This window comes from Lagopus muta, chromosome 4 (assembly GCF_023343835.1).
Source record: "Lagopus muta isolate bLagMut1 chromosome 4, bLagMut1 primary, whole genome shotgun sequence".
Taxonomy (NCBI): domain Eukaryota; kingdom Metazoa; phylum Chordata; class Aves; order Galliformes; family Phasianidae; genus Lagopus; species Lagopus muta.
This window is the reverse complement of record NC_064436.1, coordinates 6,543,157-6,565,406: the sequence shown is the minus strand read 5'-3', so window position 1 is coordinate 6,565,406 and position 22,250 is coordinate 6,543,157. Positions and strand designations below refer to the sequence as shown.

The following is a 22,250-nucleotide window of genomic DNA, read 5'->3' as shown; positions in this document are numbered from 1 at the left end:
TTTTTTTGCATTTACAAATTCTAGTACTTGAGGATTTAAAATTTATCAATTTAATTATTATTATTTAATAATAAAATATATAATTAATTAAATTGATAAATTTGAGTACTCTTTGCTATATTTTGGGACCCATAATCTAATTTCAAGTCTTTCTATATGCACAATTTCCTTATGAATTTCTATATATTATCACTCTACACATATTGAGTCCGAAAAACTGCTTTAGATTGTTTTAATATAAGCAAAAACAATGTGAAATATGTTTTTTTTTATTCAGAGTCATCAAAACAGGCAAAGCTTTCAGTCACTGCTTCAGTCAGCACCTTTGCACTTGATCCAGTCTGAAGTTTTCAAATTTAACAGTCACCATCCTTTCTGCTCATCCCAGTATTAAAATATTGAATTAAATGTTTGTTGTGGGTTTTATTCCGATGTGCTTTTGTTCTTCAGACTCCCAAGCAGACCTAGAAGCATAAGCAGAAATAGCAGTAATCAGCAGTTACTTGGAAATAGGATTTAGAAGTAATCCTTAAAAAAATGCTCCCTTTCAAAATTTCATCTTTACTTGAGATATTCACTTAAACTATAAATTTGCACCAAATCATCAGATTCAAAATGCAAAGATCATTCTCAGGAACTGCACTTGTGTTGCTAGTCAGGATTTCTTCTGATATACCATTTACTCAAAGGAATTTTCCATGCTGTCACTGCCCTAAAGATTCTTTTCACGGTCTCAGTAACAGTGGCATCTGGAGAGGGGAGCTCCAGCCACTTGAAACTCATTAAAACATACTTGAGATTGACAATGAGTTGAAAACATCTGTCAGACTTGGCCAAGATTTCAATCAAGTGTGATGTTGCTCTGCTACTGTGGTACATGGACTTAATAAATGACTCATCTGCTGTCAATGCAAGGAAAGTTGGCTTCTAATTACTAGCCTGGTTTTTTGGGTTTGTTTTTTTTTTTTTTTCCTGAATCTGAAATTTATTTTCACTTAAAGGTTCACTGTGCACGTGACATACGTTAAAACTAATTTGCTGAATCTATAAAGCCAGAGTAAGATGGTACAGACTAGCTTTATAACTTGCTGTATTAGGCATCAGCTGATGTAGTATGCATATAAAGCACTACTACAAACAGCCTAAGAACGATGAAAAAGTGTCTGATACTTTTCAGCTTCATTTTCTTTTAACGTCAACAAGTACCAAACAACTCTGAGCAAAAAGCTTCTAAGAACCTACTGTCACTTCTGAAAAATAACATCCAGACAAACCTCTTAGTTAAACAAGCTATTTTTCAAAGAAGCTAAAGAAGTGTATACCTAACTGAAGGTCTGCCACATTCAGAAATGAAAGGCCTGTTCTTCTGTTTCAAATAGAATGGGAAGGAAGTAGCATATGATTAATTCTTACCTCCAGAAAGCCAAAGTTTTCTCTCAGATGTAAGTGAAGCAAATCCTATCTGGTGACAGATGGTCTTCTTTCTTTCTCTTCTCCTCATAACAATTTTTTGTCTTATTTTGTTTTCAGAATCTATTTCATCCAAAGATGTTACAGGTACTTCTTGATCTGCCCTTCCTTGGAAAGGGTCACATGAACACGATAGTCTAGAGAAAGTAATGATTTTACACCATAGGTCCGTAGCCTAGAAAGCTGTTACAGTCATTTTTTACTTGATAGAAGCCACTCATATTTGATGAGTATGCCACATAGTAAACCTACAGCTGCACAAAAACCTTGTCAATTGAAGATTAAGTCCGATCATTCTCACGCGTGAAGGATGTCAATAGAAATTGTTTTATGAAATCTTACCTACAATAAACAGATTTAATTCATTTTGAGTTTTTAGTTTTTGGCTGGTTGTTTTGTTGTTTTTCTTTTTAATTTTTATCATTTGTTTATTTGTTTGTTTTTGTAAACGCTGTTGTTGTACAAAGACATCAGGCTTATCAACCACTCTCAGAGGCTTCTTATTCAACTAAATCCGGTGAAGATTGACCTTAAACCAACACAGCAGATAAAGGCAAATGAGAAAGTCTTTAAACATCCCACCCAGGCTGCACACAGACAGGAGACCAAATTCAAGGCTGTATCTCCAGGTAGGAACAATGAAGAGTAAAGCCCATGGTTCTTGTTCTTTATAAGTCAGTCATCCCCACTGCAAACACTGACAAGTTCAGATTGTGTGTGCAACAGAACTGTAGCTCCAAATAATGTTTTCTTCATTTTTTTTAGGTTATTTTTTCTTTGAAAATACCACTGCCATTTTCTGAAATGATTAATATTACTTGAGGAAAAAGAAGGAATAGGAAAGAAAAATAAATAGAGTTAATTATCTATTACTTAAAATCATTCCTCACTTAAATAAATATCATCTAGATTAATACAATGAGAATGTTAAATTTTCCTTGTGAAATGCATACACTCACAGAAAATCAGTTTTTTTTTATTTTACAGTAGGCAGCCCAATTACATGCACGGTTCTTCTGTGACAGGCTGGAATACCATTTGCTGCTGCGTTTTCACTTTATAAAATAAAGTTCTTCGTGCAGCCAGCAGCTGTCTCTCCTAGCAACCTTTCAATTGAGAGGAGAGCATCTCTACTTCCATTAAGATACTGCAATATGAATCTATGTAATATACTGACATATACATTGCAAGGCTATTGAACATTTTAAATAGTCTTCTGAAATGCACAATAGTATTGCAATGACTTCTCTTTTTACTTAGACATAATAAACACAAAGATGTGTTCACAAACCGACAAAGTAAGGTACTCTGCACTAGAAATTTGCACTTCTTTCCTGAACTGAACCAAAAAAAAAAAAAAAAAAAAAGCAGCAGCATTTTGGACAGGCATCAAGGGTCGTAATAATAACGTATCCTTATCCTTAGGGCTACTCACACTTCAGATAATCTTACTCTAAGCAAACTAAGAAATTAGGGGATAACAAAGAGTATGGTGCAAGCCAGTTCAGGTAAAGGAGAGAAATTTAATCTTAGAAAATGTAACTATGTTCTCTGAAGCTTTCTAGTCTCCAGGTTTTAATGATAATATCCATTGACAGCTTAGTCACTGGTGGTGACTAAGTCCTTGGTGGTGCACCAGGCACTTCAACAGACATCCAGAGAATAAGTCCGCTCCTGCCTTAATCCTGACACAATTCATACATGCAGATTTACTTAAGAGGAGGCATGAATGAAGCTCATTCATTCCTAAGTACAATCGGACTGAAACGCTTGTGATGAGCAAACAGTCAGATGTTATTACTCCTTATGAACCTGCTATACATACATCAATTTCTATCCCTTTTTAAAAGCAGACAGACAAGATGATTAAAGAAGCAACGTACATCTCAAGATTATAGTGAGGAAAGACACTGTCATTGCACAGTGTACTCTAGAATCCCTAAGAAATCTGTATTGTTTTATGATCTCTAACAACATCTCATTCACTTCTCAAAAAACGCTGCTTGAAAATATAGGTGAGGTCATAAATCCCAGCTGGTCTCCTGCTTTTTTCAAACAAAGAGAAGAAAACCGAGTCAGCTCTCTAGGAGAGAGTATTAATGGCTTCTAATGTGTTTGCTCTATTCTTTATATTCTGTATGCAGCAGCCCTGCTGTAAATCTCTATACCCACCAAAAAAAAAAAAAAAAGTGATGAAAAAAAGTAATAATAGTTACTCTAACCTAGTTGTGCTTTTTGCATCGTTTTGAATAAAGCTAGCAACAATACATAATTTGACATTATTTTTATTAAATATCTACAGCAAATACATTAATCTAATGTTCACCTAGCAGCAGCGTATGTACCAAAGCATAGTTGCAATAAAATGGAGTACCGCTTCACTGTCAGCTTAAGACAAAAAGCAAGCAGATTTTGCCTCACCTTAAGAACAGACATAAGAGATGCCTCAATTGCATCCATACAGGATGAAACTCTCCTACATGCATAAAGGCTTCCTAGTCTAATGAGTGTCAAGTTTTAAATAATAATACCTCTGGAACATTTGTTTCTGCTCTAGGATGAATTTTATTAAGAAAAATTTCACAGACACCGTCATTTAAAAATTACCCTTTATATTTGCTTTAGTCTCCAAAATAAAAGATTTTTCTTTTAGAAACCAAAGTCTTTCTGCATTTCTGCTTCAACACCTCTTACTGTGTAACTAGCATCTGTACAGGCAACAGTAAATTTAGCAACCTGTGGAATTCTTAGCAATAATAGGAATATCACAGTATGAGCTAGTTAATCACTTTCAAGGCCAACTTGAGCCCATTTCACTGGCTTTGTATTCCACTCAAGTTTGTCAGTGTCAAGGCAACTCTGCCCACAAATAACACATCTTCAACTAGAGATAGCAAGTAACAGTTTGCGCACAGTCCAAATCCTGCAAACTGGCAATCTTCTCCTGAAAACTGCAAACAATTATTTCCATTCTCATGCAACAGTACTTCTGATCCCCCATCATTTCTCAGTTATATAAACTGATCATTAATTTCCAAGAGCAGGAAAAAAAAAAAAAAAGAAACAATGTTTTTGACAGGGATAAGTGATTTGCCATTTAGTCTCTGCACACAAACACACGTGCCCAAATAATATTCTTATCTGCAAAATTATTAACATAACTCACAAATTACCACTCTAGCCTCATTGAGAAAGGCTTATCTTTTTTCATTCCCCCCCTAAAACAACATAGGCCAGGCTTCTGAGCGTTTGGAGATGGCAAGCTTTCTTACACTGACTCCAGATGAAGTACAATCTCATACAGCAAATCCAGAAACTCTGGAAAAGTGAAGTAGATGATATTGAAGGTACTCTCTGGCTTGTGGAGTGTGTCATGACTTAATGGCAGAAAGGAGAGCAGATAAGAAGTAGATAAACTGCAATACTTCTTGCAGCACACCAGCTGACCACAGCCTGCATGGACCTGCCCAGGTGGTATTAAGCATTTTCTCACACATGCTGCATTGATTTCTATTACCAAACATCTAAATAAAGGTTTAATTGAGTGTTTGCTGTTAGAATTTTTCATTATTAAAAATGGCAAGTTTCTGTTAAACTTGGATTTAGGTGAAGTTGTATTTTTCAGGAATAAGAAGCGTCCCATAGAACATTATTGCTCAAGCCTGCTTGACCAGGACCAGAACAAAAACAAAGGAATTCTTTATCATTGAAAAGGGATCTTGCTTTTAAACAGAAATATCAACTTGCTTCAGAACGAACAGCATTTCTTCAAGGGGGAACACTTACAAAGAGCACAGGCCCATTTCCAAACATCCTTCCCATGGGACATGTACAGCTTACAGAGCAGGTCCAGACTACCAGAAAAGATAACATTTCAGCTGGGAGCACACAGGTCAATCTAATATTTAATCAGCGGACAGATCTGTTACTCAAAATTACAGTCATGTTCTTCACATTCCTTATATTCAAGTTACTTACTCAAAAGGGACTTCTCTAAAGAAAATTAATTGAAAATTTGACCCCAACAGACCTGCAGTAATTGTTAAGAGATTGATTATTGTTTAAGGAACAATTTGGAAAAACAGGGGCTAATATACAGTCTAAATATGTTAATGACCTAATGATTTTTCTCTGAAAGTAGAGCATCCCTAAAACCGTTGCTCCAGTACTACGATCAGCACATTTGTTACAGCTATATATCATCCTATGCTCTTTCTTTGAAGGGCAGAATAAACCACATGCTTCCCTGCACTGCACAGGAGGGCTATTAGGGGGAGGCAATGAATGGCTGCAGGTATGACCTGTGGGAGAAAAGACAAGGATCTAAGCTGTGCTGGGCACAGCTAGCTCCATTGGGACCACTGTAGGACACAGCTGAGCCCATCAGCCAAGCTGCTGGCCCCCATGAGTGTTTAAGAAAAAGTAAAAAGAGGACTGGGAAAGCAAAGAATAAAGAGTGATAAGCTGCACTGGAAACTGTAAGGTCAGTGAGGAAGGAGGGGGAAGTGGTGTACCAGGCACTGAAACAGATTATCCTGTAGTCTGTGGAGAGGACCATGATGGAGCAGGGAAGAGATGTGAGAGGGAAGAAGCTGCAAAGAAACTACTGATTGTATCCTCTCATTCACCTGAGCTGCTCAATGCGAGATAGAGGAATTGGGAGTATAGAAATGAAGTTGAGTGAGGGGGGAGGGGAGAGCAAGGGGAAAACAGTCATTGTTTTAGTCTTTGTATTTTGCTACCATAATTTATTTTAATTTTCAGTATATTCATTTTCCTTAAAATGAGTATGTTTTGCCCATAACCCTCATCGTCAAGCAAATTCCCTGTCTTCATCTCAACCCATAGCTTTCTCATCCTTCTTCACTCTACTGAGGAGGTGGGTTGAGCGACTGGCTGGATCATTTTTGCCCTTGGACAAGCTTAACTCACACGTCTCAGTGCATGAGATGAGGTACTTCCATCGACAACTAGGAACTTGCAACTACACTGAACTTAAAAATCCCACTAATAGCTCTGATTCAGGAGCTCTCTGTAGTCAAGAAAACACAGGGGAAAGGTTCATGCAATCTCTTATTGATTTTAATATATCTGCCTGCAAAAGTATTTTCCATACACAGAAGGCTGTGTATCTTCTGCGAAGACTCTGTGAAGTTCTACAGTAGCACAAGGCTCCACCAGCCACAAGGAAACTGCAGGATGGGAATCATGAATTGCTCAAATGAATGTAAGCCAATATAACTGTCAAAGGCCTATGAATCAAAACAAGAAAATCTCTTAGCAATTAGCCCACAACTATTTAGATCTATGGTCATCAAAATACTAAAGAAAAAACTGTTGCCAATATAGTCAGGGTTCTCTTAATTTCATGCACTGTGACTTCAACAATTTCTTCATTTCTCATTTTATTTCTCTAAAAGTGGCTTCATTTAAAATCAGGGAAACCACATTTCATGCTCTTCAGTTTCATTAAAAAATATACAAAAGCCCTTACTAAAAGAATACTCCTCTAATTAAACCATTGTTGCAAAAGGAATTATTGAAATGATGAATCTGAAAGCATTCTGACACACTCTATATTCCCTTGCACATCATCTCTACAGTACACAAATAAGAAAAAAAAATAAACTCCTCCCTTAAAATAAAACAGGTTTAGAATCACATGATGAAGTATGAAACACTCAAGAGTAACACAAATGAGTTATCTCACAGATTTTCTAAAGGGACTCAAGAAATAAGGCCACTGACCACTTCTTCATCACTGCAAGAACATAATATCACACCCTCAGAAAATCTACATGTATCCTCTTGACAAGAAAGATATGATTATGAACCTTACTTAAAATTCTTCTCATACGGAATGTAATATACATACCCCAGGAATTGCATACAGTATTTTAGGAATTTCTTGGTTACAGGACTGTTACAGTTGGTGTTACAGCTGGAAAGATGAAAGATCATCGTGGTGAAAATGGAAGAAGAAACAAGCAGAGAAGGAATGCTCACCTGTATCCAAAGATCCAGGTGCACAGGAAAGACTCCACAGAGGAGGGACCTCCAGAAAGAGACCCTTCCCCAGTGCCAGTCAGCCCTTAAATGGGGGTCTACAGCCTCCACCTGTGCTCCCAGGGCTGACTCAGCCCTTGCCTCAGGTGATCAATCAGTGGCTCAGGCAGTGACTCAACTGGTCCCATACAGAGGACAAATACATGATATATCAAGACTTTGTTTCTACCTAGGTGAGAAAAATTCCTGGTAACAGCTCGAATCAAAGCAGCTTATATTTACTCAAAAAGTATTTAACAATTTAGTATAAGGATCTTTAGTGCCCCTTTAGCATTCAAATGTTGTACAGATAATCACAATCTGTTGGCAGTTGCATCAAATGAGACTGACAAAATATTTCAGCTAAATTCCTCATTGGTGAAGATCTCTATCACAGCCTCTTCCTTTCCAGGTTAGACCGCAAAAGAGCTTGAAAAGGATAAATGTTGAAAGTTTTCTGCTTTCTTGTAGATCTGTCCAAGCAATGGAGATTGTTGTAAGCTTTCTAACACTGATGCTTCACAAATGCTCCTGCCATCTTTGGTCTTCTACGTTCTCTGCCTACTCCCTCAAAGATGTGTTACATCAGCATCCTATAGGTACACCTACAACTTCAGGTGTGAAAAAGAAAGAGACACTGGGAAAGCAAGCGAATATTCTGAGTCTTGATAAAACCTATTGTGTTCTCATGTGGTGTGTAACACCCTAAGACTTCTTCCTTCTAGCTCCAAGTTGACAGAAAGATGATATCAATGCATTATCTCAGTGCCATAGGTTTCCTTTTTTTCATTCCAGAAGCTACTTGAAAATTGAGCTGTTCTGTTACCTATGCAAAGGACAAATGAGAGAGATACTAATTATCTGCATTTTTTAATTCCTATTGACCTTGTCACATCAGCCCGGTGCCTAACGAAAGACTCAGAAAATCATTTCCAGTAAGAAAAACCCTATTTTTACTAAGCAAGAGGAGTAAGTGAACAGATTCTAAGAAAGTCAGGAAAGTTAAATTTATTTTATAGCATGAATGAAAATAAAAACAGTATCTACCACCCAGAAGAGCAGATGAATTAGTAAGCCTTGTCTCAGCAACACCTCTCTATCAAGAGCCATTAAATGTCAATTCACTTGTTTTAAATTCACTTTTGTTACTCTCCTTACAGTCCACAAGAAATGCTGGAATACTGGGAATATCCACAGCAAACATATGTTAGTAGCTCTGACAGCACTATCAACAGCAATCAAAGCAGTGAAAAGTGCAAATGCATTACTGAATGATTATAGGGAGACTTTAATCTTTTCTCATAAATGACTTCTCTCCAGCTACCTGATCATTTGTGTTCCAGAACAAAAATGGCGTGCTTTTTAAAGCTTCTGACTGTTCTGAGTGGTTCACAAGTAGGACCACGAGGAATCTCACATGGCAGTTGTCACATGCTGTCCTGTTTTATATTCAGCAGAATTAGACTGCTTCAAACGAACCATGACATCAGCTCATGAAGAAAGATTTTGTATTTTTGAAAGAATCTTACTATTGCAGAAAAGAACTATAATTAATCTATATTTTTTCTTTGTATCATTTAATTAAAGATGTATTGAAAATATATTTTTAAAATATTTGCTGGACCCATACATTAAAAACTAACAATTGAAAGTCTTGCAATATATACTTCACTCACGTGCTTACTCCATTGCTAAACAGTGGATTGCACAGTATGTTAAGTGGTGGGAGAGTAGATTCCCTAAAAACACACTGTGAGACTACTCTAACATACTTTGGCAATTCTGCTTGAAGCTGCTTCTATCAACAACAAAGAAAAGAAGGTATCATTGATTTCTATGGATGCTGGCTCAGATGCAAAGACAGTATGCACAAACAAAGCTTTAGGGACTGTTTTTGATCACTCCATTTTTTTTTTCTTTTTTTTCTTTTTTTTTTTTTTTTTACTGTTGTTCATTTCCGCATTTCCTTATTTTGCTGAAATACAGAACAGCTGTTCTCACTAGCTTACCAATTCAATACTGTGAAGAAAAACAAAACATCTAAATTTCCTTTATTGTATTTTATTTTAAGTAGAATAGCAAAGATCACATTGAAAGGAGAACAAAATAAATGTCCAAAAAAAGGCAGAGAGGGAAGAAAATCTACTGTGCTGATTGTGTGGGAATGTTTCTCCCTGGACGAGTCACTACAGACATAGTCTACTGGAACATCTTGCTCTCCAATATGTGGCTAATAAATACCAGATACCATAGCAAAATGGCTCACATTCTAAGGAGTGAACCCCAAAATTCTTTTAGGGTCATTACAGCAACAAACATGAAATAGCTTTAGTAGAGCAGTTACTTATATACAAAGAAATGCACACCACACGTGAACAGAGGCTGACCCTTGCAATAAGCTACACAACACAGTAAGATCAGCTGTACACACAGCACAGCTGACGTGGACACGTTCACCAAACACGCTCAGCTGTTCTGGACATTCACAACTCCAAGTATTCTGAATGCTATGCTTTGTAATTCAACAAAATCTGTGGGAAAATAATTGGATATACGCAGAGAAACGTGAACATCAGAGTAAAAGGCAAGCAGAGCACAACCCCACACATTACATAGCTCTGCATGTGCTCTAAAATCTGCCCAAAACGTTGGGCAAGAGCTTTGCTACCACAGACAAACTACCAATGTAGTGGTATATGCTACAGGTCCCTGGATGAGTACAGGAAAGACCCTTCAGCAGGGACCAGTCTGCAGAAAACAGAACTACACTGACACAGCTACCATGTTTTTAAGAAAAGTCATTCATTTCTGAACAAATTGTGCAATGCAAATATACCCACAGCCTCTGAGCTCTCCAGTCACCTTAAGCGTCACCACACTATGGTTGGTGCTATGGCACAAGTCTACATATATCCTTAAAGCAGGATATGCCCTGCAGCTCCACAATTGATCCTCCCTCCCTTTTTAACTCAAGGAAACAAATTAAGCACGGTGCCTGGGTGCATATTGCTCCTGAGCCTAACTACTGTGCTTTTCAAGCCAAAAGGACAGATTGCTGGCTGTGCATAGGTGGGGGCAGACAATTAGTGCACTACACACACATCTATGGCTAGAAAAACCTTTGTCTCTCTGACACAGCAGCATATAACAGAGAATGACTTCTATGCCCAGCACTTTTTTTTTCCTCCTTTCCCTGCTGTCACAGACAGTGAAATGAGGCAAGGGATGACAGCTATCTGATAAGTCACTACTTAGCTGAAAAGTCAAGTGCCACACACAGCTATTTGGCAGTACAGTTTTCCCCACACGTTAAGGACCCATTCAAAATCCCAAATAATAATTTACCTCACAAGAGTTTGCTCATTATGTGCTTTCCCTGGCCCTTGTGCTCTTGTAAAACCCTCTTTGAGTAGGTAGGCATGAAATAATCTCCTGCTGCCTGTAGCACTGGCCTTTTTTTCTTTTCATGTGACTGCAAACAGAAACTTCTTATTCAAAAAGGAAAAGGTTATTAAACTCAGCAGAGTTATTTTTAAAAAAGATAGAAATGAACTGTGACTGCAATCTTAAGTGTGAGTCTTGCCTGGAAAGCTGTTCGACTCGCAAAAGGCAAGCGGAAAGCACAGATTCAAGTCAAGTCTGGCCATTTTCACGTATGCTCACCATTAAACTTACCAGACAGTAATCTGCTACCCCATTTTGTTATGGATGGTCCTTGAATTTTGTCTTTCTATTGGTTTTATTAAAGCTACCTTCGAGCTTTCTGCTCTCTTGACAGGAATCTGCCTTTTCCAAACAAGGCAGACATCTCAAAAGAAATCAGATATCGTTTGTGCTTCAGAGCATTGCCTCACTGATGTCAGTGACTGACATGAGGAACACGAAGGCCATGATGGCACTGGAGCTGAGCCTGATTAAATCTTTATAACCGTACCAGGTCACCTGCAGAACAGCACCACAGTCATGACATAAAAAGCCAGCAGTAGGTAAGCCATTGAGTCAACACCACACTTCTCCAAAGGCTAAGCATCAGCTTACCTGCTTGTTTTAACCCGGACGATGAATGACAGCAAGAATAGCACTTGTTCTTAGTCTCTCTCATCTCCTTGTTTGTTTAAAGGCTGGACAGCCCAGCTACAATATTTCTTTTACGTAAAGCTCATTAAGAACATTCCCAACCTGAAATTTTAATGCCAGTATCTCTCCGATGCATTAATTGCCACAACGGTTTCCCAGTGACTGCGATGACTGCATAGCGTCGTGAAAGAGCATGGACTCAGGCTGGCCAAAATGACTACTAGCACCAGTCACACTTGATTGAAAATAAAACAGATAAACTGTATTAAAGCATCTTACTGGTAACCATCAAGAAATGAAATGAGCTAATTACTATTTCCTTTCTTTTCCCAGTGATCTGCAATCCCTGGATGAACGCTGTATAAACCAGAAAGGTTTTTGTGGCCATCCTTTAGTAATTGACCTTTAGCTCTCCCCATTTCATTTGCCCTAAGTGTTAATTGACTTTGAAAAAGCAGTATATTATCCTTTTAGAAAAAAAAAAAAGTCTGATTTGTGCCCGCCAACATCTTACAGCATCAAAGCCTTGTTAAATCATAGCGCAGTATGGCTGAAAATGAGTCTCCAGAAGAAATGGAAAGAAGGTGGGGGAAGGAAGCAGCTCTGTCACTGAAAGAACTTCACTGCCATCTAGAGATAAACTGTGATAGTTTTGTGAAGGGAGGATCAGGTTGTTAGTCAGAATATTTCCATTCTGCTGCTGTTTAGGGGGAAAGTAGAGGCTTAGTACAGGTTCACTGCATCTGTACATGTTTTAAATCAACTTTGTTGCAATTTGCACTAAAAAATATGTCCTGGAATATTATCTGCCATGAATTCTAAAGAAACCCTGGGAGATAGCTTTAAAGGTCCACTCATAGGCTTTTCTACAGTGAGGTATGATACGCGTACAGTTTTTGTTTCTCAGAAGGTCTTTGAAGAGTTAGGTGCTGTATCTTTGCAGAGGGAGCTTCAGTCACAAACAATTTACATTTTGACAGATACACTCTGCTCCCAGCAGCAGCCTTTATGATATTGCTTGTCAGTAACAAACAACCCATGTGCTATTTCAGGCTGTGATTTTTTATTTCTTTCAAATATATAAAATTGTCTTTTCTGAGCATTTCATATGCAGCAGGCTCATGGAGACCAAGTCAGACAGGGAGCAGGAGGCGCCCATTAAAGGCATGAGCAGTCTACTTCAATCTGGCCCATTTCATTTATTCTGCTTCTGTCCAAAAAGCAACTGAGCTCCATTCAGCAGACGTGTTGGGTCAGCTCCTACGAAAGCCAGAGCAGTGATCCTCACCACCAGCACCTAACCTGGTTACATTCAAGACAGCTGTCACGTGGGTGTACAGCTAACTGCATTTGGAACAAAACAAATTAATTTGTAGCTCAGGGTACAGTCAGCACACATGGAAACTGTGTTATTAATGCACCTTAAGTGAGAGAGTTCATTACTGCTGTCTCACAAAAACACTCACTCTGAATTGTGGTCCTCTTAGTCACTACCACTGCTACCTGAGTGCTAAATAAAATATGTTGTGGGACTTGCAACAGATGACAGTAGTCCACAGGTTCCCTGCCTATTTACTCACTGAAAATCTCAATACCAAAACCCATTTGAGGCCCAAGGATTGTTAGTATGAATCCAGCAGCAACTACTAAATGCCCTTGTTTTTGTTTTTGTTTTTTTACTGCAGCACAACATTCATTTACTTCCTTAGTGTAATCCTATCAGGCTTGAGTATCTTGAGATCTCAGAAGATGTATTTTATGACTACCTTCTTAGCTACTACTGCAGCGCTCTATGATAGTGCAAGGTATTTGCCCACTGTGGCAGAAGTAACGAAATAATACTGCACAGAAAAAGATGACAGCGATTATATTGTAACTAGGAATATGTAAAACACGCTGCATTATAAAATTATGAAAGGCAGTGCCTGAATTATTCACGCTCTCCGTTCCTGACTAAGAATAGGACCTCAAAACAGGAAATTAAGCCTACAAAAAGCATTCTTAATTTGAAATAATACTGAAATCAGAGACTTTTAATTCCATACTACTCTGCACTCCTTGACATTTGCCCTGTCTGGATACTAAATGAGACCGTTCTGAACACTCATTTTGTATGGGCATGGGTGGCTACTCAAGGTGAAAGCAATGAAGAATCAAGCCCACAGAACCTATTACACAAACCGTAAGGTTCACTAAGCCAAGAACTGGTCTCGCTGAGGTGACTGGCTGTCTTCTCATTCCTATTAGTGGCGACACTGGCAAGTTCCTGGATGGAAGAACATAGTAATTTTGAGTGATGGGTTTATGAGGACACAGCAGTGACCACCTTAATGGAGTATTAGGAAACACTGAATACAGAAGAATGAAGTGAGTGACTGACTAGATAGATCTTCCAGTCCAAACGCCTTGTAAAATGCATAAGGCGATTCTTCCATTCATTACAACCAACAGATTTGTTGGGAGGGAAAGCCCCAGTGCACCTTTAAAACCCAATTTGTCCTTTTTGCTGACAAACACAATTAAGCTGTGCAATACAGGGAAGAGATCAGTAGACATAACAATAGTTATTGTGAAAGGATAAAGATTCAAACACAGCTAGACTGTGCTCTGTGCTGTTACCCTGCTTCTTACCCTGCCAAAAGACCTTGAAAACAATCCTGAAACAGTGACAAAGAGGGACAGCTCACCTTGCAACACTTGAGCATTAAAACTGAATTAGATAACTGTCCAAATGCAGGCAGTTTTAGATACAGTAGTGCTTTTCTGGTGAAGTAGAACTATAGACTTTTTTCCTTCCATTTTTTTTAAGGCAAATAAATACAGCTTGTAATAGTTGCAGCATTGCAGACCAGCCCTTTGTCCACTATATTTTAAGAAGTTGTTGTAGGCGCTATTGCCAACAGACAGTACTGTTAACACCAGGCACAAGTACATGAACTTGAAATAGGAAGCCAAGATAACATTCATATTGTAGAAATGAAATGATAGCATCTCTTTTCTGTCTGGAATTTATTGTGGAGTCAAAGGGCACTAAAGAAATTCTGTTTTATTTGTACATGCCACTGGAGATAATAGGATGGGCCTCACGAAGATGTGAATCTCTCAGCTTTTTTGAAGGCTCGCTTACAATGTATTATTTTTCAAGGGATATAAATAAAACTCCTTTGAAGGTACTTACTTTCAGTATAACTGTAATCAATTCACTTCGCATCTTGATGCTTCCATCCCTTTCCAGTCTTTCTCTTGCTTATTGAGACTGCATTTCTAAGGGTAGACTGTTCCTCACTACATTTTTGGTGAAATGACGAGTACAATAAAACCTAGTGTCCACTTCAAAGTTAACTGTCGTGTCACTGTCCTTGTACAAAGTGAAATCCCCTAAATATTTTCATTCCCTCCTCTTTTCACGAGCTCTTTCCTCGCAGGTACACTGACTGATGAATATCATTCCAGATGTCTGTTGCTGCATAAGCTCCTCCTTAAATACTACCTAAAGCATATTACAGCTGTTACTGATGCAGAGCAAATAACAGTTTATGGCTTTGTATTGTAAGACATGTTTGTTTTTATATTGATTGTAAACATTTTGGAGAATAGCCTAGGTCTGCTCTGAAGAAAGCAAAAGTCTAATGTTGTCTGGTTTGTTTCAGCAGCCAACATTAGAACCTAGCCTGTAACTTATTAGCTGACAACAGTTACCCTTCTAGCACAAACGTCAGGGACTCACCCTCTCCATTTGGGATATATTGAGGCTCATCATGATGGAAGATCATGTGTGCATGCAATCATAATATCTGATATCAAAGTCACAAAACAATATATTCAGGGATAGTAAATATCATCATGGCAGGGCATTAATGTCATTCATCACTGAAGCAGCCTGATCCAGGTGCTAGTCAGGCATAAATCACTGTAACAACACTGAGACCAGTCAAGCTTCACCAATTTTCACCAGCTAAAAAGCTGTCCTGTAATATTATGATCCACAGAAGAGCTTTACAACACAGAAATAAGGCAGCAGCTTTCAGTGTTTGAGAGCTCTTCTGCTGTTTGCATGTAACCTCCACCTCCCTGAATTTGTTCACTTTTTAAAGAGTTTACACAAATTTTTAGTCAAACAGTTTCAAATCAGACTGGAACCAATGTTCCACTTCTAATTGAGAACTCTGTAAGGTGCCTTGCAAACTGTCTCATACTCACTTCATATGTGAGCTATAGGAGGTGAGCTGCTTGAATGGGTAACAAACTATCTCACACACCAGAGCCAGAAGGTACTTATAAGGAGAAGCAGCTCTGAATGAAGGGAGTTGACTCGAATATCGTGACATTAGTATTGATTTTGTTTACTTTAGAACCTGAAAGGAGGGAAATGCACTGAAGTGATGAAATGTGCTGATGATACAAAATGGGAGAATCAACAGATGCACAACAGGAAAGCAATAAAATTCACAACAACTTGGCTAGACTGGAATCATGGGCCTTTTGAAATTCAATTTGAAAAAAGGTAAGATAATGAATCTTTGGACAAAACAGCAAGAAAAGAGAACACTATCTGCAATGGGCAGGGGCAACTGCTGAAAAGGTTTGCATTTTAACATTTCAATGGAGGAGGAAATGGCATGCAGTAAACACAGGTTTCTCTAAAAAAGCTCATTCTGCAGGCTTCCCCTTTCGCCCACCACCCACCAGTTGCTGCTGTAAGGTTTGGGGGGGGGGGGGGGGAGGGAGCAAAAAACTCTTATACACGAAATTAAAGGAGATCATTCTAACACTGGTTTAGATTAGGTATAATGAAAGTGACATTTATAATATGAATATCACTCTCGTTAAGAAAATGAAATAAGAAGTAGGATGTGAAGACGAGGACAAGGAGAAACACAAGTAGGCCAAGATAAAATATGTACTTATGAAGTCAGAAACAGAGCATACATTTGGAATGCAGTGAGGAAAATCAGCCGATCACTTAGGGGCTTTACAGAAGTAAAAGTCCCAGCATACTACCATGAGAACAACTAACATCTAAGAATACTGTTAAAGGGAAAAAAAGAAAAAAGGAGGAGGGAGAGGCTGCATGGAAGCACAAATTAACCTGACATCTGAGACAAGATGTAAAACATCAGAGCTGTCAGGTTTATCCCATTAACTTAGGTACTGCAGAGGGTTCCCAGAGCATTGGTAAGGTCACAAATTGCAAACCTTCAGCAACATGCCAATAACCATAAGAAGCCATTATTTTCAGCAGCATCGTTCCAGTGCCAATAGACTGGTTTCTGCTGAACTGTTCTCTGGATCCTGAAAACCTGTTCTAAGGAGAGAATAGGAAGTGTTAAGAAGCATCGCTAAGTGAAAGAAAAGTAGTGAGAACTTAAAAGTCCATTCGCTTCACAGTATCTCCTCACGTAGAATATTTACCTGCACTGTACAATTCAAACTTCGATCCCACTGCAGGCCTGACAGAGAGGGAAGATTTGAATTCACCTCTCCCATGCTACACATGGATATTCTATAAGAACTTTTCCATTACGTTCAGTAATAAAAAAAAAAGAAAACCAACCAAACCTAACAAATACCAACCAAATGCCCCAAGACCATAAGAGTCCACATTTCCATGGTCAGCAAACCAGTTCTCCACTCCACACACAAAGTATCCACAAAATATAAATGCTTTTTCTCCCTCATGTGTGTCTCTGTCACTGGGAGAAGAAGGACACAAGACCAGATCCTGCAAGCTCAACAAACAAGCAGCAAAAACTATTTCTAATAAGTAACAAATAACAGAGTCAAGTATTGCTGCAAACAGAGAAACACATAGGAAAGATAGATCTAATGAAAGCTTAGGTCTGCTCTGGTTAGATTCTGGACAAAGGAGCAACGTTTTGTCCTTCAGTTATAATGAGGTCAAGTGCACATAATTTGCATGCAAACAAGAGCCTCCAACCATACTAAGTCCATCTGAAGCAAAGTGAAGTCTGAGGTCTTTGTGTTTAATATCTAAGCAATATCAGTAGTGCGTGTCTTTTTCCAAGCCGTTACAGTCAGACTGATCCTACAGTCCACAGCTCTGTTGTCTAGTATCACCTGGACATGAACCTGGCCAATCCAACCAGTGGAACATGACCAGCCACGATAGGAGAAGAAAAAAATCCCTGTTAATTGGTAAATGCTACACTTGCAACTGAATCTGTTAAATTTAAATCATTGCTACTAAAAAAATCAAGGTAATAATAAAAACAATCAACAGATGTGGCAACAGAGAGAGAGAATCATATCACAATAAACAAGTTTTTCCTCAAGTCCATTTGAGTTTCCTGCATTCCCATTCTTGTGCCTTTTGCCCCTTCTCCTGTTGTTGGGCAATACTGAAGAAAGTTTGGCCCTACTTGACACCAGCTCTTTAGATATTTATAAGCTTTGAGAAATCCCTTCTCAGTCTTCTCCAAGCTCAACAGCCACAGGTATTTCAGTCTTCTGTCATAAGAGGGGTGCTTCAGGCCCTTTGTCATTTTTGTGGCCCTCTGCTGAGTTCTTTTAGGATATCCCTGTCTTTTTTGAACTGGGGAGCCTAGAACTGGACACAGTCTTCCAGATGTGACCTCACCAGGACAGACTAAAGGGGGAGGCCACACTCTTTTTAATATACCCAAGATAACTTTGGTCTTCTTGGCCACAAGAGCACAGAGTATGAGAGAACAGACTACACCCTCTTGCAGGCAGGACACAGAATCAAATCAAGTAGTGATCTGCTTGTCCTGACAGTAACCATCCAATTGTCCATTAACATCTAACAAGAAAAGCATTGTTTGCAAATCTTCAAATTATAGTTGGGGTTTTTTTGGCACACAAAAATGTCACAGCAGCCAACAGAAGAAAAACCATCAGCCAGTCAAATCATCTGATTTTCAATACTATTATTATGTTACCTTTTTTTTTTTTTTTTTAAACAATATGCTTCTTCTGCATGCTCCTAACACATACAGGATACCCCAGCCCCTCATCTGATCTACTGTCGCAGTGTTAGAAATTGCAACATGCATTACACTCCTGCATCACTGTGGGCCAATGTTCATAAGTATGGCAAGTAACACCTTTTAGGAAGCACATAGGCACTTTCAGACCTTTGTGAAATCTCTCACCTTACAGATTACTAAAATAATAACATCTCACATTTGTTTCAAACAAAACATAAAGGTAAAGGAAGGCACTACACACAAATACACACAATGTCTTTTTTTTTTTTTTTAATTGTCTGGCTCATTACACTACTGCTAGAGGCTGAATACTAATCACCTAAAATCGAAGTAAAATAAGAACTTGTTTGCTTGACAGCTGGTCATTTCTTCATATCTATCTGATCAAGGATCCTTGGGAGAAGATAGCTTTTAGAACTATGTAAAGTATATTCCTGTAGGAGGCAAAATTACAGCAGGGCTTCAAACAGGGATCCTGATGCTTTTTTTTCTTTTTTTTTAATAGACTGGCAGCTAAAAGAAAGAACTCCAGCACACTTGCACATACGCCTATAGCTAACTAGTGCATGTGCAGCTCTGAAGGGTTACAGATCCCTGCACAAAACTTTGACCTAAAGCTAACACTCAATTTAGAATCAAATTATAGGGGTGACACAAATGTGTAAATAATTCATAAGAATTTTAATTGACATTTCTTTTCTGTGGCAACGGGCCCATTAGCATCATGGGTGATTACCTGTTTTTTAATCACTCTGTGTTATAGTCGCGCATTATATAAACTCCCCAAACCCCTAGAACAATTTAATGGCTAATTCTGCAGTAGTACTCACAGTCACACAAGCAGTACTTTTTTTTTGGTGGAATTGTGCCAGTAAAGGCAACTTATCAGTGAGAATGTGTTACACCACACCTTAACCCTGAGTCAAATTAAGCCAACGTTCTATACTCTCCGAAGCTCAGCTGGTTTCTGCACCACTAATTACAGGGTTAGATGTTGTTTAATTCAGGGGCAGCTGATCCTAGCCCTGTTTCAGGCAGGACTGGTGTCACAGCAAGAGTGAAGGAACAGTACGGAACAGTACATTTATACATATTCCCACCCACTCCCAGACTTTTTATAACAGCACTTTACTAGTGTTATTAAGCCTCCTCTAAGATTCATCCTGTGGAGATATTATAACCTCTCATTTTTTATTATTATTTTTTTTTCAACTTCAAGCAAACCCAGTGGTGGTAGATTAATGCTATCTGAAGGTTCAAAGTTAAAGCAGTCTGGAGAGAAGAAAAGCCATAGGAGCTATAAAACCTTGGCCTTGGGATCAGATTATAAGCAAGTCTGTTCACTAGTCACTGAGGTTAGCCTACTCATTTCACAAGAAGCATACTTGTGTACATTAATTTACCATCGATGTGTATAAATGCCTTTTACCAACTTTGTGGCGTTCAGAGAGAATGGGAAGTGATATTAGACAAAGGTTAGAGGTTGTTTTTTGTTTTGTTTTTTTTTTTTTACTTTATTTTTCCCCCAAATGCAATCATGTGTGTTGACAGATTTCAAGTGCCTTTTGAAAACCTTTGTCAAATCTTTATTCCTTTCCACTGTTCTGCACAAGTCTGCCTTGGGAAAAGCTGGTGAAGATGACAGCCCAGGAGATTCTGGATAATTATTCTGCTCAGCCATAGCTTTCAGCATCCCCAGAGTTCCCAAATGTTCTCTCTTGTCAGGAAAAGTCATATCCCTAACAAGATAAGGTCTATACTGCTCTATTATAAGATGTTCTTAAGGTGAGTATTATGTATGCACCAACAGAAGTAGCATGAGACGCTTTTATGGGAACACATAAATAATAAACAAGAGCAAAAATAAAATGTACAGTGAGTTTAGAGATAAGAATCATCTTTATGACAACTCTAATTGTGCTGGCTGCAATGAGAGAGAAAAGAGATTTTTCTGTAAAATAACACCAGCTATCAGGAATAAAGTTTCCCCATATCCCATGTGATTAAAGTACCCAGGCCAGTTCCACATGTTGATTTACAAGCAATGCCCCAATCCTGCGATCACTCGTAAGAATACTAAATCCCCAAGTAGCTCTAACTGCTAGTAAACAACTCACATGCCTAAAGTTGTGCATGTGCGTAAGCATTTGCAAGAGTGGGACCTAAATTACAAATTACATTCCTCATGCCTCCCTGATCAAGCATGGCACCTGTTTTACCTTCATACATCAACACAACACAGCCACTGAGACAAGGGAATATCTGACCTTATGATGCCACTGGGAGAACTGCAGGTAGGCCGATTAAAATTACTCAGATGGAAGGAGTCTTAGAATATGAAGCATATAAATTATATAGTTCTGCCAATGCCACGGGGACGAACTACGCAGCAACTTCCACAGACTGACTCTCATTCTGCATAACCACGTTTCAGGGGTAAAGTTTGGACGGTGGTCTCACATGGAAGAAAAGGCGAAGGGCAAAACCTCTCTTGGTAAAGAAAAGATAGCAAAATCATCAGAATAATCAAGCTAAAAGCGTTTCTCTAAGTTGTATTAATCGCATTAATTTTAAAACCGGAGCACCAGCAGACTAGAAGTACTGGACTGCCATCTGCTGGCACTGCCGAGTAATAGAAGAGCTGCAACAAAATTAGTTTTGGGAAGTTCCTGCAGGACGTGGCTCTTGGCATATTTGCAGGTGATACTGTACTAAAATAACTGCAGAATAACTGCACTATCAAGACACGGGCTGCCTGGAGCAACTGTTCTAAATGCAACAAGAAATACCGAGATTTGGATGATTTCTGACACGGACTGCAAATGGACAGCAGAAGTCTACGGAGGAAAAGGGAAAAAAAGAAAAGGGAATAAGCAAAAACCAGGCAAAAGTTTGCTCATAGCAGCAAAGTTGGAAGCAGGTTCTACCCCAGCTAATATGAACTGAAACTGAGGCACACTTAGTTAAAGGAAAACTGTGGAAGCTAAATGAAACTAAGGCACGACAGAAATTCATCAGCCTGAAGAATATTCTTTACTGAGGAAAATGAGTATATTTTGATACACATTCATGCTAAGTATTTCCATGCCATACAATTCCATATAAGAAATTGGGAACAACTCACTGCCTATTCTGAAACTTAGGATAACATCCAGTATACGCTAGCAACCTAACGCCGCTGTAAATTCATAAGCTATTTTGATTCCAAAAAAATTCATACAAAAAAAAACCAAAAAAAACCAACAGCATATACATTTCCTCCGAACATTCCCCAGGGTCACTCCTTAACTCTAAAACCACTTATGACTAAAACTAAGCTGCCCAATTGTTCCATTACTTCCCAGTTCTCATTATGCACTAAAACATCCATTCAGCATTTTTTTCCCCCTCTACTAATGTAACAGAAACTCATCTGCTCAACAAGATTTATTGCCAGCTTTTTTTCTTGTGTTCACAAGAGATTGTTGTACATTTTGCAGTAGGTCTTTATTATCTAGTAATGATGGCTTGCAAATTAAATTAGTTTTTAATGGCACAGTTAAATTCTAATTTATGTTTTGGAGCTTTGTTTAATTCATTTAGTTGTAATGTAATTGCCTTCTCAGTATTATCTTGCATTAGATAGGAAGAACAAAAGAATAGTGACTCTACTCCTCATATTCCGTTATTTTGCTTTTATTAAATCCTGTT

General features: G+C 38.4%; 1 long non-coding RNA gene across 4 annotated transcripts in view; it reads right to left on the bottom strand.

Moving 5' to 3' along the window:
- Positions 1 to 22,250, bottom strand: part of LOC125691688 (uncharacterized) — a 75,422-nt gene that overhangs the window by 8,691 nt on the left and 44,481 nt on the right. For 2 of the 4 annotated variants that reach the window (XR_007376215.1, XR_007376218.1), the window contains exons 1-3: positions 7,477 to 7,524; positions 1,414 to 1,607; positions 324 to 464 (exon numbers count right to left, since the gene is read on the bottom strand). This is a non-coding gene — a long non-coding RNA (uncharacterized LOC125691688). Of the gene's footprint in view, positions 1 to 323; positions 465 to 1,413; positions 1,608 to 7,476; positions 7,525 to 22,250 lie in introns of those variants that run through there. The other 2 variants (XR_007376217.1, XR_007376216.1) reach the window with 1 other exon arrangement.